Source organism: Papio anubis, chromosome 1 (assembly GCF_008728515.1).
Source record: "Papio anubis isolate 15944 chromosome 1, Panubis1.0, whole genome shotgun sequence".
Classification (NCBI taxonomy): Eukaryota; Metazoa; Chordata; class Mammalia; order Primates; family Cercopithecidae; genus Papio; species Papio anubis.
Window position 1 is genome coordinate 217,452,545 of NC_044976.1, and position 16,110 is coordinate 217,468,654.

The 16,110-nt window shown below is 36.2% G+C and overlaps 2 pseudogenes; both read left to right on the forward strand.

Moving 5' to 3' along the window:
- The window catches only part of LOC101000084, a 163,747-nt pseudogene that overhangs the window by 21,684 nt on the left and 125,953 nt on the right, over window positions 1-16,110 (forward strand).
- Window positions 2,260-4,015, forward strand: LOC101001484 (annotated as a pseudogene).

Genomic DNA, 16,110 nt, shown 5'->3' on the forward strand with positions numbered 1-16,110 from the left:
ACTTTGGGTATTGTTGACATCTTAACAGTATTAGCCTTCTAATAAATAAATATGTAGGATGCATTTCCATTTATTTGTGTCTTTAATCACTATAATCAGCATTTTGCCATTTTCAATGTGTAAAGTTTTCACCTCCTGGATTTGGTTTATTCTAAATGTTTCATTTGTTTTTGATACTATTGTTAATAAAATCAGAGTGCAATTTTCAGATTGTCTATTGTTAGTATATAGAAGTATAACAGGTTTTGGCTGTTGTTGATGTTGCATCCCATAATTTTCCTGATTTTGTTTATTACTTATCCTAAGTTTTCTACGTATATAATTATGTCATATGCAAACAGAAATAATTTTACTTTTCTTTTGAATTAAGATATTTTTATTTCTTTTCTTATCTAATTGTGTTGACTGAACTTCCAGTAATTTGTTGAGTAGATGCAGTGAAGGTGAACTTTAGTGTCTTGTTCCAAATCTCAGAGTAAAAGCTACCAGTCTTTCATTATTATGATGAAGCTGCAGGTTAAATTCTCAATTGTGACATAAATTTTGCATCACTTTAATATTTTATTCAAGTAATCCGTAGACATGGTCTCAGCAGGGTAAAATGTTAGAAACATAACAAACTCTTGCTGACCCCAAAGTCAAGGATTTCAATGTATCTTTCCAGTTTTTCTCCGTATTTGCCCATGTATTTGTAGACAACACATTCATCTGCTAATGCCTGATTTCTGTATCCTAAATACCATTCCTTGACCCATGATATAGGCTAACATGGATAGTGACCTGCTCCCTCCTCCATAATCACCCCCAGGTTCCTTACTCTTCTCCCATTGTCGCAGCAGAATTACATTCCACTTTATGTCTGCAATGAGGAGTTGACAACATCATTTCATCTCATAGAATTTATTGCTGCGATACAAAAAAAAAAAACTATTGCATTTGAACATGATAGTTAATATATCTCAGTTGAGAGAAATTTTTTAAAGAATATTAACTTCACTATTATTTTGCTATATCCCTTTCTAGGAATGTCCTAAAGCACATATTGGCCGTCCTGTATGAATTCCCTAATTTTTCTACCTTTCCTAAATAGCAATCTTTTCATGTTGTTGTTGCTTTTGTTTACCTTCAAATAGAGTTTTCTTACTTTGTCTTTTGAAACTTCCGCTACATAGTTTTATCAATTATTATAATTTTAGTTTTCAAAAGTCCTTTAATGTTACCTTTCACATCCTTTCATATAGGAAATGATATTTATTTTATGGATTTCATACTTATCATACATCTCTGAAGATACGAATTTTGATCACAAAAAATTATTGTTTCTGCATATTTTGATCATTTTAAAGTCAGTGTATTTATGCATATGACTGTGTGTGATTGTGCATATTTGTGTGTGTTTGCACACTGGGAATCTTCCTCGTGCATGTTATGCTTGCTCCAGATTCTGGTGATCTTTGGCTCTAGACTAATATTTAAGCCTAAAAACTCTGGTTCTTTTAGGCATACTGTGCCAAGCTGTTTACTGATGTCTTACATCTGGAGTGGTATTTTTAACACACCTCTACTTAGAAGTCTGTCAGGATTTTAGCTTCTTTTTTTTATTTAGGGAATTGAACATTCCTCCAAGTGCATTCTTTTGAAGGATTCATAGAGCAACATATAATGTTATCTAAGCACTAGAGAGGCAAAAGACAAAATCTGTAACCTATTTGGTAAGGGGTCCGCCTTAAATAGAGTATTCTGAAATTAGGCAAGGAGACAAAAGAGAATGGATGATGATGAATATTGAAAATCAAGAGTGTGAATTAATATGACATTCCATAAAAGGGACATAGCAATAATTATTTATTCTAGGTTTCTAAATAGGAGGACCAAATTATGATAACTAACAAAAGAAGTTTGACTTGGCATTATTGCACAAAGATCATTCAAGTTTCTCAAAATGAGAGACAAGCTGCTGCAGTTTTAGAAGTAAATCTGACAGAATAAACATGGGTTGGGTGGGGAGCTCATGCCTGCAATCGCAGCACTTTGCAAGGCCGAGACAGGGGGATTACTGATGCCAAGAGTTCAAAACCAACCTGAGCAACACAGTGACACTTCATGTCTACAAAAATATAAATTTAACTAGGCATGGTGGCACGTGACTGTTTTCTCAGCTACTCAGGAGGCTGAGGCAGAAGGATCACTTGAGCCCAGAAGTTCAAGGCTGCAGTAAGCTATGATCTTGCCACTGCACTCCAGCCTGGGTAACAGAGAAAGACCCTGTCACTTAAAAAAAAAAGAAAAAGAATACATGTGGAAATATAACAAATCATTCTATAAAGACTAATTTATTCAAATGTAAATCTGTAATGTGTGCATTTATATTGACTTTCTATGCATAGGCATTCGATATGACATCTGACTTTGATTATATCTGAGTTTGTGTCAGGCAGTAAAACATTCATATTCTATTGAAGTTGTAATAGAGATATCTTTCTTATAAATTTGCATATTTCTCAGAAAAAAATCTGGTAACAAATGTTGATCTCATCAAATGTGAAACTCTGGGTAAGAAAATAAGATTTCTTTTCCAAAATAGGTAAAAATCAGAACAAAGAAGTCTGAGCACAGTACAATAAAAGATTTTGAGAAAGATAGAGATCACATTCACATATTTGTATTATAGTATACTGTATAATTGTTTTATTTGATTATCAGTTACTCTTGTTAATCTCTTACTTGCCTAAAAACTTTATCAGAAGTTTGTATAGACACAAAATAATAGTGTATTTAGGGTTCAGTATCAACCGCAGTTTCAAACATCCACTGGGCGGCTTGGAATGCATCCCCTGCAGATAAGAGCAAATTTCTGTACTTCACTTACCCTTCTGTCTCCCTTCAGGATGGGTTGTAGGAAAGCCCCATGGAAAATTACAATCAAACATCAACTGATTTCATCTTATTGGGGCTGTTCCCACCATCAAGAATTGGCCTTTTCCTCTTCATTCTCATTGTTTTCATTTTTCTGATGGCTCTAATTGGAAACCTATCCATGATTCTTCTCATCTTCTTGGACACCCACCTCCACACACCCATGTATTTCCTACTTAGTCAGCTCTCCCTCATTGACCTAAATTACATCTCTACCATTGTTCCTAAGATGGCTTCTGATTTTCTGTATGGAAACAAGTCTATCTCCCTTCACTGCGGGATCTAGAGTTTCTTCTTCTTGGCATTAGGGAGGTGCAGAAGCACTACTTTGGCATCTATGGCCTATGATCGTTACATTTGTTGTTTGTTTCCACTATCTCATCCGCATGAGCAAAAGAGTGTGTGTGTGCTGATGATAATAGATCTTTGGATCATAGCTCCTATCAATGCTTGTGCTCACACTGTATATATTCTCCATATTCCTTATTACGATCCAGGGCCATCAATCATTCTTCTGTGATGTCTCAGCCATGCAGGACTCTGGCCTGCACGACACCTGGGTCTGAGGGCACAGTGTTTTGAGCACCTCACCATCTTTCTGGTGTTTCCTTCATTGGTATTTCATGTTCCTATGGCCGGGTTCTCTCCTTGCTGTTCATCAGATGAAATCTGCAGAAGGGGAGGAAGAAGGCCTACCGACCCGGGTGCAGCACCCACCTCACTGTAGTAACTTTCTACTATGCACCTTTTCTCTACACTAATCTACGTCCAAGATCCCTGCGATCTCCAATAGAAGACAAGGTTCTGGCTGTTTTCTACACCATCCTCACCCCAATGCTCAACCCCATCATCTACAGCCTGAGAAACAAGGAGGTGATGGGGGCCCTGACACGAGTGAGTCAGAGAATCTGCTCTGTGAAAATGTAGACACACTTTCTGCCTAAGGTTTCAGGAATCAGATACACATCCATTCAGCAGTGTATACTAATTAAAATATTATTTCATTCCTAGAGTGCAGGAGTAAAAGTAACCAAGGGAAGAAGAAAATCACTGATATCTGGACAAAATTGTTTTACACACACACACACATATATATGTATAAAATATATATAAAATATATATATTTTTACAAATATATATTTTACAAATACATATATTTTATATATATATAATTCTAAACAACCTTTTTTCTTCATGACATTTTTCCATAAATTTTGAATGTACATATTTTTGCTAATATGTTGTCAAGTAGAATTTTTTTTTGTTCATGCAGAAATGAAAATGAAAATGGCATAACTGAAGGTGGCACTCAGCATAACAATTTTATTATTGTCAATTTATTTTCCAGTAATTGTTTTTGGTTATGTCTAAAACAAAAGCAAAAATCTCTTGACTTGGTGGGTCTAATTCTGTAAGATGTTTTCTCTTTCTTATCTTAGACACTTAACGTACCAGTTACTCTTTCTTTCAATTTAGGGGGACTTATTATTACTGAGATTTAGCAGAGGGCTTATCAGTGGTTCTTAAGTCCTGATATCACTCTGGTTGACCTATGACAAGTTTATGCTTTTTGTACTGAAATGAAACCCAGGGAAATGATTTAACATCAGGTAAATTTTAGATCAATAACAAAGACTGGAAGGTGCCATCAGTGATCAAGAATGATTACACTTAGGTCTTTAACCCATTTTATGTTGATTTTGGTATAGTGTAAGAATTGGGAATTTAGTTTCATTTTTCTGCATATAGGTATCCAGTTTTACAGGCACCTTGATTGAAGAGACTGTCAGTTTCCCAATAAATGCTCTTGGCACTGTTGTCAAATATCGGTTAACAATGTCAGGCACAGAAAAACAGATTTTGCATGTTCTCACTCCTACCTAGGAGCTAAAGTTTTTAAAAATTGAACTAATAGAAATAGATAATAGACTGATGGTCACCAGAGGGTCAGAAGGGTATAGGGGAGGGGGGATAAAGTGGAGATGGTTAATGGTTGCAAAAATATAGATAGAATGAATAAAAGCCAGTATTTGGTAGCACAATAGAGTGTAGTAAACAATAATTCATTGTAGAATATATTGTATATATTAAAAAATAACTGAAAGTTTGGAATTGGAATGCTCCCAACAGAAAGAAATGATACATATTTGGGGTGCTGGTCTTTATCAAAACATCACGTACACTCTATCATTATATATTACTATTATGTATCCATAGTGATGAAAAATAAAAAAATTAAATCAGTTAGCTATGGATATGTGGATTTATTTCTGGATTCTCTGTTCTGTGTCATTGTTCTATGTGTCTGTTTTTATGCTAGTACTATTCTGTTTTGATTACTACATCTTTGTAGTATAGTTTGAAATTTGCTACTGTTATGCCTCCAGCTTTGCTCTTTTTTTTCAGGAATGATCTGGCTATTTGGGGTCTTTCATAGTTCCATACAAATCATAGAATTGTTTTAACTATTTATGTGCAGAATGCCATTGGTATTTTGACAGACATTGCATTGAATCTGAGGTTTGGTCATTTAAATAATATTAATTCTTCCAATCCACAAGCATTGGATGTCTTTCCATTTGTTTGTATTCTTCTTTATTTCCTTTCATCAGTATTTTGTACAAATAAATTCAATTGTTCTCTTCCATGACTAAAGTTAACAGTAAAGTATTACACAGTTAAAATTCTTGAAATGCTCTTTAATATCATTTCTATTTTGAAGCCTGTGAATATTTGTTTTGCCATGTTGTTGCAGTTAAAACATACATTTTGAACTTGTTTTATGAATCAGAGTAAGTCCTTTTTGTGCTTTGTTGCAATGAGCAGTGTATATTTTTATTTTGTAATAATTTGCTAACAATGTTTATTGCCTAATCTTCCTGGCTTTTCCTTTTCTGATATTCAATGAACACAACAGGCATGGGCTCTGGGACAGAGGGAAAATAGGCATCCCATCAGCAGTCACTTGCTGCTGCCAGGGCAAGCACCTCCTCTCTTCCAAGCTAGGGACACTCATACCCTACTGCCACCTGTGCTGCTGCTTCTGTCATCACCACCAACATGAGCCCAGTCATACCCCAGACACTGCTTGGGTCCTGTGGTGCTGTGAAGTATTACAAGGTGTGTGTGTGTGTGTGTGTGTGTGTGTGTGTGTGTGTGCATGAGAAGACCAGGCCAGTTGCCCCACATGGTTCTTGCCTGAGCCCACTTGTGTAGTCACTACCAGTAGACCCAAACTGTGTGCACATGCTGCCAGCCTGTCTAGCTCCTCTATCACATTCATACTCAGAGATGAAATTATAAAATATTTCAATGACAACAGCAGAGCATGAAAGCACGCATGGAGCCCTTCGAGTGTGGAACCCTGTGAATATGCCCATGAGGCCCGTCCTGAGAAGGATGGGAAGAGTGGACAGGAAGTGAATAACATCATGCAGTCTGGGCTAGTGGTGGGAATGTGCGATGGTCTGAGTGTTTGTATCCTCCCCAAATCTACATGTTTAAATCTAAACCCCTAAAATGACAGTATTAGGAGTAGGGGCCTTTTGGGAAATGATTAGGTCCTGAGGGTAGCACCCTCTTGAATAAGATGAATGCCTTTCTAAAGGAGACTCAAGATAACTTGTTTGTCCCTTCTACCATGTGGGGTCACAGCAGATGGTGCCATCTATGGTGTCATAGAAGCCACCGTCTGTGAACCAGAAAGCAACGTTTCTCCAGGCACTGAATCTTCAGGCACCTTGTCTTGTACTTCCCAGCTTCCACAGCTCTGAAAAATACATTTGTCTTGTTTATAGTTCATCCAGTTTAAGATATTTTTTCATAGAAGCTTGAATACACTAAGATGGAATGTCTGCTGTTTTTGTTAGTTGTTATTACTGGAAAGAGCCTGAGGGAGGACTGAATTAAGCAGTGGTGCCCAGTTCAGTCTCTTTACCCATTCCAGGTGGTGATTCATGGAGGGAATCAGGAGACCTAGCTTTATGATTTTCTGTGACATACCATGTCTTGGGGAAATCATTCCATCTCTGTGAAGTTAGTTTACTGAAAAACAATATGGATGGCTTTACCTTTTCAGTAAATGGCATCATTGAAGTCCCTCCTACTGACATTCCTGTAGAGGCAAGGTGAATCCTTGCCAATGACCCTGGGATTTTTTCATGTCAATGACCCTGGGATTGGAGATAAAGAGGTCACCCCTCTGACATGCTGTCTGCACTTAAAGGCCACTCCTTTCCCCTTAAGGTCATTAAGAAGAACAACATAGGCCGGGCGCGGTGGCTCAAGCCTGTAATCCCAGCACTTTGGGAGGCCGAGGCGGGTGGATCACGAGGTCAGGAGATCGAGACTATCCTGGCTAACATGGTGAAACCCCGTCTCTACTAAAAATACAAAAAACTAGCCGGGCGCGGTGGCAGGCGCCTGTAGTCTCAGCTACTCGGGAGGCTGAGGCGGGAGAATGGCGTGAACCCGGGAGGCGGAGCTTGCAGTGAGCCGAGATCACGCCACTGCACTCCAGCCTGGGAGCACAGCGAGACTCCGTCTCAAAAAAAAAAAAAAAGAAGAAGAACAACATAAAAAGTCCAATTATTCAAATCTACTGTCAATTGCTGCATTGTTTATGAGAATGTACTACAGATAATTTTGAAAGTTGGATAATAATTCCTCTTGGTGGGGAAATTAACGAATTCATTACCTCACAGAATCCTTGGCTCACTGTTCATTGTGCCTGGTTTTAGCCATTTTTCTTTCCCTCCAAATGTTATGCTGTGGTTATTATTTTGCACTTCACAGTCATTCTTTGTTTCATGTCCTTAGATTAGGAGATGCAAATTTTATATCACATGCTATCTATGTGGATTTCATAACATAGATTGTGTGCATTTAGAGATTTCTTATATGTTACATTAGCAAAATTTGATTTATGGAAAAGGACGTGAGTATTCTTTCTATTTTAAAGGACGAGTATCTTTCTCATCACAAGAAGTTGTCCTTCAACAGTGAAATAGAGTAAATTGAAGGAGTGAATGATATGCCATCGACAAATATGCTGAGTTGGCATATTTATTAGTTTGAACTGAAAACATCGAAGACATTTTGTTGACAGTAGAGGAAAAGGTTATCTGACCTGTCTTTTTCAGCATGCAGCAAGCTCTAAAGATTCCTTCAGGAATCTTTGGTACATTCGGATACTCTTCCGGTACCCTCCCTGTAATGGAATAGAAAATAGCCCTTATCACTAGAGCCTGGGAATTGGGGGAATGCAGTGGACCTGAATAAATAAACTACCAGAATTAACTCTTGTTTTTCACTATCTTTACAACCCCATATACCTCCTAGGGACTCCCCTGGAATTTATGGCTTCGAGCCAGTTTCTCTTTTTTTTTTTGTAATTTTTTCTGCAATTTATCATTCTTTTTCTAAAAGTATAAAAACATCTTGCTTTGACAATTTATTTAGATTTCACACTCTTGTGAGGATTCCCATGAACATGTGAAATGCATAAAACTTACATGCTTTTCCCTTATTAATCCATCTTGTATCAATTTGTTTCCTAGACCTGGGCAAAAACCTCACATAAGAGATAAAGTGGGTGAGGTGGAGGTGATCCCTCATGTTTCCACAGAATAAGTACCTTCTTTTTGTAAGATTTATGTCAATCACCAGTACTAATTTTTTTACTTGCCTTTAAAATCTGGAAAAAAAATAGACAATGACTTTAAAGGCTAAATATCTTTTTAATCACTGAATAATTATTCAGTAATTATAGCATGGTAAGAAAATGCAAAGATATATACATGGATTCCACAAACTGGATGGAGGTCAATTTGACATTTGGGACTTAATCTCTGCCATTTTGTCTCATTACCACAAATTCAACATAAGATCCTTTTAATTTTGTCTGCTAAATATTTTTAAATACATTTATATTCCTAAATCCCTGTGATCACTGCCCTTACTTTTCATAGAATTTTCTAGTTAAATTTAAACTGACATTAAAAATCTGATTGTATCAATTGAAGTCCTTAATGGACAGTGAAATATAAAAATTATTTTCATTGAGACATAAAAGAAACATATTTTAAAAAATCTGTTGGCCCATAAATCTTCAGAAACACAGAAGAATCAGGCTTGGTATATACACATTATACACAATGCCCAATATGAGCCTGGAATAAATTCCAGACATCACCAGATCACAGAGTAGATACACGGGCATAATTTCCAGCCTAGAACTGTCAGATCAAGTAACCTCAAGGAAGATCACATTGCATAGGTTTGAGGAATTATTTGGAAGAAAATATTATTGAGAATTGGGTCTAGGAAGGAACGGGACATGTGGTCTATGGCTCATGAAATTGACTTGAGGCAGATAGATGAGAAAGGATGGGAATATAATAAGTAATCTACAAGCCTGTTTGTAAGGCTTGTGATGGTAAGGTAAGGTGCCCTCCGGGAAGCAGGCTAATTGAACTCCCGGATTCAAGGAAGGCAAAGACTCCAATGTCCGGTTCAGATGGACCATTGATGGTAATATACAAGGACAAATCTCCTAGTAGATTCAGGGATCATGGACAATATTGGGCCAGAAATTTGTCCCAAGATCAGGATCCACAGCCTGAGAAAGAAGCCATGTCTGGACCCGAAGGGGAGGACTGCCTGTGTTTTTGTTGGGAGACAATGACTGGGTAGAACTTTGGGGTGTCTTTCTGGACAGTGTTTAAATACGTTCATGGATAAAATGCAGTTTACATATTTAGATATTTGGTAGCTAGCAGAGCTCAGTATTACACACTTTGGCAAAGGCCATATTGACTCATCAAAAATTCAGAATCTTACTTGTAAAGATAAGAACGGGTATTGGAAGGGGGCCGATTGGTCAGGGAGAACCTGTTTTCGTCCCTGCTTCCAGTGTGTTGGTATGAACCCTCCCCTCCTCCATCTCAGATTTCAGGATTTTCAGAATGGAATCCAATTTTTTTGTTTTGGCCCACAGGAGAAAGTCTAAGAAATATATAAATATACTCAGGAAACTTAAAAATTTCTTAGAAGTTTTGCCTTTACCAGAAGTAATGGGTTATTTACCTTCAGTATCCTCTATGCATTCTATAATTGTAAGCTTTCTGGTGAAATTAGAAGTGCCAATTAGCTAGTTGCAAAGATATTTCCCTGGTGCTAAAACGTAATTAGTGGAGACAGCTAACAGGGATCAGATGCTAACTACTGATTCAATAGACTTTATAGAAAGTAAATGAATACAAGTATCTACCATTCACAGAAGAAAGCATTAACTCCAGGAGAAGGAGAAGGGCTTAATGTCAGGAAGCAGACACTGGCTGTGTGACACTGATTTAAAATGCAAGAAGAAATTCATTAGGGCTACTAATTTTATCACAAGTTAGAGTTAATGACCTGATTATCTCATAAGTATTGAATGGTTTATCCCTATTTGCCCTACAAATTTTACCTTTTCAATGTGCAGTGTTACCAGCATAAAGTTTTTTTGAAAATCTAAGTATCATATTATAGCAGAAATGTCTACTTTTACTATTATCAACTAACAGGTCTTTTTGGCCTCCTAATAAACTTTTGTTAGAAATATTGTTGCATTGTATCTTCCCAGGTAGTTTTAACTGACTTTCTATGAATCGCCAAATTTAATTGTTCCTAGATAGTTGCATGTTTTAAAGAAATCCAGAAAAATACTCCTAAATATGATAAAAATATTTGGTGCAATTCCTTGCTCATATTATTATTCTTGTAAATTATTTTTCTTTAATTTCTAAATAATACATGTATTTTCTTTTTTTTTTTTTTAAGAATAAGACCCAAAGTTCAATATACAACAAATTGAAGAAATAGATAATTTTGGACTTGCAGATGTTCTAGTCAGATTATCACAGGGCAAACCGCAAAATTGGGGCTCAGCCCGGGATGCCACGTGGGTTCTTGCCTTCATGCAGGAAGGAATTCAAGAGCAAGCCAACAGAGTAAAGTGAAAGCAAGTCTATTGAAAAGTCAAGGAATAAAAAGGTGCCTCCCCCATAGACAGAATAGCAGCAGGAGCTTACCACATACTTGGGGTTGTTATTTCTTGATTATATGCTCAACAAGGAGTGAATTATTCATGAGTTTTCTGGGAAAGGTGACGGAAGTTCCAGGAACTGAGGGGTCTTCACGTTTTGAGACCATATAGGGTAACTTCTGGACCTTGCCATGGCATTTGTAAACTGTCATGGTACTGTTGGGAGTTTCCTTTGGTATGCTAATGTATTCTAATTATAACGAGCAGTGAGGACCACCAGAGGTGGGTTTCATTGCCATGATGGTTTTGGTAGGTTTCGGTCAGCTTATTTACCACATCCTGTTTTATCAGTGGAGTCTTTGTTACTTGTATCCTGTGAAACAAGTCCAGCTGAATTCCTGTCTCCAGAATATTCAAGGGCATTTTAAAAAACACACATGCTTGGGTTGAAGCTCCAGATTTCAGATTTTTAGTATAATTGAGATATGCCTTTTTCTTATGTCTATGTTTTAGTTAATTTTATCATAGGTATAAGTAATATATGACAATAACATAAGCATAAACTTAGGAAAACGTTTAGAATTTGGCTGATTTTCTTTACAGTCCCCATTCCTCATATACATTCTCTGTCTTCTCTCTAGTATAAAAAGGGTTTCCAGTTCATTGTGTATCATTCCACAGGTAGATACATATATGACCATATATTATTTTTATTAATTACTATTCTATTCTGCATCTTACTTATAAAAATGTTGTTATGGTAAAATTTAAAACACATACACACACAGCCATAGGCAAGATAACCACAAGGAAACAAGGTATCATAAATGGAACACCTGTGTGACCACTTGCCAGTTCAGGATACAGACCAATGTCAGCACTCTCAGAAGCCCTTTGCATTTCCATTTCCAAACAAAAAGTCCTCCTTCCACCTGAATGTAATTACTATATTCTCTTGTAGTAATACTGTTCATACTTTCATTTATTTGTAAGTTCTAAAGAAATCTGTAAACAGCATACATTAATTTTAAACCACTTATTCTACTGAGTTTGGCCTCCAGTGAGTTTTATGTTTGCAGGACACTTTCCTGTCTCTCATTTTTTATTGACATATAGTATTTCATTATATCATCTTATTGCAATGTATTTAGCCATTTCAGGGTTGATGGGCACCTATTTGGATTCTATCACATCTGATGCTGTAATGGAGATTGCTATAGAAATCTACTGGTCTTTCTGTGCAAGGGCTCTAACTGATTATAACTACATAACTGAATATAAATATATATCACTATAACCCAGGAATTGCTGGGTTGTAGCACAAGTAAATTTCCAAATTTGCTAGAAAATACCACACTACTTCCAAAGAGTATGAAATTTGCACTCTATAGGAAGACTTTGGAGGTCATAATGATCAAATTTATCATCCACACAATTTTTCTGTGCATTTTTTATTATTTTTAAAGTTTCACAATTCTGATACATGTAGTAATGTCGCATGGTGGTATTACTTTACATTTCTCTGGTTTTTAGTGTAATATTTAATACTCTATATTAACATAGCATACTTCATTAATCCATTCTACTTTGGGACATTTTCAGTTTCTTAGTATTTTGAGTAATGCTGGTATGAATTTTCTTCTACACATCGATGATACATGTGCTTAAACTTTTATCTTTTTTATAGGTTTGTATGTATATATGTATATATGTGTATATGTGTATATGTATTGCTGTACACTTACACAAGCATACATGTTATATATCAACATATATGTAATATATAATATATAGAAATTACATATATTTTATATAATATTCATAAATAAATACATATAATTAATATGTTTATAGATAAGTGCATATAAAATATATGTGTATTTAAGATATGTAACTATGAGTAGATATCATTCACATATACTTAAATAAGTGTATGTAAATATCTATTTACATATATTTGTATTACTATATGTAAGTATATTGAAGTATTATATATGTATATGTACATATACTTACATATAATTTAAGTTATCTCATGTATGTGTGCATATATAATCTGTCTATACATTAGGTAATTCTTCCAAAAAGTTATAAAAATTTACATCCCAGTAACAGTATGTGAGAATGTGTTTGCCATTTTGTACCGAAAACCACTCTGTGCTCTAAACATGTAGATAGTTGCCAAATATATAAGTGAATGTTTATTTCTGAATGCCATTTATATTGGCATAAATGAGACGGAACATGTGGTATTTGGTTTTCTGTTCTTGCGATAGTTTGCTGAGAATGATGGTTTCCAGCTGCATCCATGTCCCTACTAAGGAATCAAACTCATCTTTTTTTATGGCTGTATAGTATTCCATGGTGTATACGTGCCACATTTTCTTAATCCAGTCTGTCACTGATGGACATTTGGGTTGATTCCAAGTCTTTGCTATTGTGAATAGTGCCGCAATAAACATACGTGTGCATGTGTCTTTATAGCAGCGTGGCTTATAATCCTTTGGGTATATACCCAGTAATGGGATGGTTGGGTCAAATGCTATTTCTAGTTCTAGATCCTTGAGGAATCGCCACACTGTCTTCCACAATGGTTGAACTAGTTTACAGTCCCACCAACTGTGTAAAAGTGTTCCTATTTCTCCACATCCTCTCCAGAACCTGTTGTTTCCTGATTTTTTTAATGATTGCCATTCTAATTGGTGTGAGATGGTATCTCATTGTGGTTTTGATTTGCATTTCTTTGATGGCGAGTGATAATGAGCATTTTTTCATTTGTCTGTTGGCTGTATGAATGTCTTCTTTTGAGAAGTATCTGTTCATATCCTTTGCCCACTTTTTAATGGGGTTGTTTGTTTTTTTCTTGTAAATTTGTTGAAGTTCCTTATAGGTTCTGGATATTCGCCCTTTGTCAGGTGAGTAGATTGCAAAACTTTTCTCCCATTCTGTAGGTTGCCTGTTCACTCTGATGGTAGTTTCTTTTGCTGTGCAGAAGCTCTTTAGTTTAATTAGATCCCATTTGTCAGTTTTGGCTTTTGTTGCTGTTGCTTTTGGTGTTTTAGACATGAAGTCCTTGCCCATGCCTATGTCCTGAATGGTATTACCTAGGTTTTCTTCTAGGGTTTTTATGGTTTTAGGTCTAACATTTAAGTCTCTAATCCATCTTGAATTAATTTTCGTATAAGGAGTAAGGAAAGGATCCAGTTTCAGCTTTCTACTTATGGCTAGCCAATTTTCCCAGCTGCATTTATTAAATAGGGAATCCTTTCCCCATTCCTTGTTTTTGTCAGGTTTGTCAAAGATCAGATGGCTGTAGATGTGTGGTATTATTTCTGAGGGCTGTGTTCTGTTCCACTGGTCTATATCTCTGTTTTGGTACCAGTACCATGCTGTTTTGGTTACTGTAGCCTTGTAGTATAGTTTGAAGTGAGGTAGCGTGATGCCTCCAGCTTTGCTCTTTAGGCTTAGGATTGTCATGGCAATGCGGGCACTTTTTTGGTTCCATATGAACTTTAAAGCATTTTTTTTTTTCCAATTCTGTGAAGGAAGTCATTGGTAGCTTGATGGGGATGGCATTGAATCTATAAATTACCTTGGGCAGTATGGCCATTTTCACAATATTGATTCTTCCTATCCATGAGCATGGTATGTTCTTCCATTTGTTTGTGTCCTCTTTTATTTCACTGAGCAGTGGTTTGTAGTTCTCCTTGAAGAGGTCCTTTACATCCCTTGTAAGTTGGATTCCTAGGTATTTTATTCTCTTTGAAGCTATTGTGAATGGAAGTTCATTCATGATTTGGCTCTGTTTGTCTGTTACTGGTGTATAAGAATGCTTGTGATTTTTGCACATTAATTTTGTATCCTGAGACTTTGCTGAAGTTTCTTATCAGCTTAAGGTGATTGTGTGCTGAGACGATGGGGTTTTCTAAATATACAATCATGTCATCTGCAGACAGGGACAATTTGACTTCCTCTTTTCCTAATTGAATACCGTTTATTTCTTTCTCTTGCCTGATTGCCCTAGCAAGAACTTGCAACACTGTGTTGAATAGGAGTGGTGAGAGAGGGCATCCCTGTCTTGTGCCACTTTTCAAAGGGAATGCTTCCAGTTTTTGCCCATTCAGTATGATATTGGCTGTGGGTTTGTCATAAATAGCACTTATTATTTTGAAATATGTTCCATCAATACCGAATTTATTGAGAGTTTTTAGCCTGAAGGGCTGTTGAATTTTGTCAAAGGCCTTTTCTGCGTCTGTTGAGATAATCGTGTGTTTTTTGTCTTTGGTTCTGTTTATATGCTGGATTATGTTTATTGATTTGCATATGTTGAACCAGCCTTACATCCCAAGTGGGATGAAGCCCACTTGATCATGGTGGATAAGCTTTTTGATGTGCTGCTGGATTCGGTTTGCCAGTATTTTATTGAAGATTTTTGCATCAATGTTCATCAGGGATATTGATCTAAAATTCTCTTTTTTTGTTGTGTCTCTGCCAGGCTTTGGTATCAGGATGATGTTGGCCTCATAAAATGAGTTAGGGAGGATTCCCTGTTTTTCTATTGATTGGAATAATTTCAGAAGGAATGGTACCAACTCCTCCTTGTACCTCTGGTAGAATTTGGCTGTGAATCCGTCTGGTCCTGGACTTTTTTTGATTGGTAGGCTATTAATTATTGCCTCAATTTCAGAGCCTGCTATTGGTCTATTCAGGGATTCAACTTCTTCCTGGTTTAGTCTTGGGAGAGTGTAAGTGTCCAGAGAATTATCCATTTTTTCTAGGTTTTCTAGTTTATTTGCGTAGAGGTGTTTATAGTATTCTCTGATGGTAGTTTGTATTTCTGTGGGGTCAGTGGTGATATCCCCTTTATCATTTTTATTGCGTCTATTTGGGAATCTGATTTAATATTTAAAATAAGTTTAATTTTAAATCAAATTGATTCATATTCACTATATTAACACATATAATTTTAAAAAATGCCTCATTAATTACCACACATATCCTCATCAGCAATAGCTTTCTTCTAGCATCATATCAAGTTTTCTTCCTTTGTTTTTCTTTTTCTTTCTTTTTAGTTTTTTTCTTTTCCTTTTTTAGAGACATGGTCTGACTCTCTTTCCCAGGCTGGTGTGCAATGGCTCAATCACTGTTCACTGCAGCTTTGACCTCCC